Source organism: Nematolebias whitei, chromosome 1 (assembly GCF_014905685.2).
Source record: "Nematolebias whitei isolate Nwh7 chromosome 1, NemWhi1, whole genome shotgun sequence".
In the NCBI taxonomy this organism is placed as follows: Eukaryota; Metazoa; Chordata; class Actinopteri; order Cyprinodontiformes; family Rivulidae; genus Nematolebias; species Nematolebias whitei.
In genome coordinates this window covers 38,734,110-38,735,182 of record NC_056498.1, presented here as the reverse complement: position 1 = coordinate 38,735,182, position 1,073 = coordinate 38,734,110, and positions in this window count along the sequence as shown.

Genomic DNA, 1,073 nt, shown 5'->3' with positions numbered 1-1,073 from the left:
GTGATTTTCACAGTGATAATCCTGATTACTGATTCATGACTAACAGCTTCAGGGTAGAAGCTGTTCCTCAGTCTAGTGGTTCAACACTTAATGCTCCTCAACCTCCTTCCTGAGGGGAGTGGGGCAAAAATTGTGTGTGCTGGATGAGTGGGGTCCTTCATGATGCAGGTGGCCCTCTTCCTGCATCTGGAGGTGTAGATGTCTGTGATGGTGGGGAGACTGACTCCAACAGATTTCTGTGCAGCCTTCACCACTCTCTGCAAAGCTTTTCTTTCTGCAGCTGTGCAGCCTCCATGCCACACGTTGATGCTCGAGCACAGGATGCTCTCCACTGCACACCTGTAGAAGGAGGTGAGGACTGAGCTTCCCAGACCAGCTCGTCTCAGCCGCCTGAGGAAGTAGTCTCTGATAATCGTTCTTCATCAGGCTGATGGAGTTGTCACTCCAGCTGAGGTTGTTGTTCATGTGCACACCCAAGTACTTGTAGCTGGAGACCACTTCCACCGCAGATCCTCTTATGTTCAAGGGGGTGTGCGTTTGTTCCTTCTGAAGTCCACAATCATCTCCTTTGTCTTCTTCACGTTGATGTGAAGGTTGTTCTTCCTGCACCAGCTCTCCAGGTGTTCCACCTCTTACCTGTAGCTGGACTCATCATTGTTTGTGATGCATCCCACCACCGCTGTATCATCTGCAAACTTTACAATGTGACAGCCTGGATGGGTAGCTGCACAATCATACGGGAGCAGAGTAAACAGGAGGGGGCTCAACACACATCCCTGAGGAGAGCCAGTGCTGAGAGTTATGGTGGAGGAGAAGTCGTGGATCCTCACTGACTGTGGTCTGTTTGTTAAGAAGTCTAGTACCCAGTTGCAAATGGAGGGGCTTAGTCCTAGTGTGGATAGTTTGTCCATCAGGGTTTGGGGGATCATGGTGTTGAAGGCGGATGTGAAGTCCACAAAGAGCATACGGACGTAAGAGTCTTTCTGCTCCAGGTGGGTGAGAGCAGTGTGGACCACAGAGACGATGACCTCTGTTGATCGGTTCTCATGGTTTGCATACTGGTGAGGGTCCTC